The sequence below is a fragment of the Pteropus vampyrus genome, unplaced genomic scaffold (assembly GCF_000151845.1).
Source record: "Pteropus vampyrus isolate Shadow unplaced genomic scaffold, Pvam_2.0 Scaffold28, whole genome shotgun sequence".
NCBI lineage: Eukaryota > Metazoa > Chordata > Mammalia > Chiroptera > Pteropodidae > Pteropus > Pteropus vampyrus.
Genome location: NW_011888809.1, coordinates 505268 through 505764, shown reverse-complemented (window position 1 = coordinate 505764; position 497 = coordinate 505268).

The following is a 497-nucleotide window of genomic DNA, read 5'->3' as shown; positions in this document are numbered from 1 at the left end:
TTCTTATTAGGCCATTAATCCCATCATGAAGGCTCTACCCTCTAACCTAGTGTAACTCCAGTTACTTCCCAAAGGCCCATCTTCAAATACCATCACATTGGGGGTTAGGGCTTCAATAAATGAATCTGGGGGAGACAGAAACATTCGGTCCTTAACAAGAGCATTTTAAAGCAAATCGCTTCACCTGTAATTACTTCACTCTCTAAGAGCTAAGGACTTTTTTGATGCATTAATACACCTCTGTCACAACTGTAGGAGACAGAATAATGCACACACCTCTAATGATGTTCATCTTCTAATTCCCCAAACCTGTGAATATGATACCTTATGTGACAAAAAGGACTTTGCAGATGTAATTAAACCAAGGTTCTTGAGATGGAAGATTATTCTGGATTATCCAAATGGGGTCAATGTAATCACAAGGATTTTGTCTTTATGAAATAGAGGCAAGAGAGTCAGAGTCATAGACGATGTGACTACAGACACAAAGCTCAGGG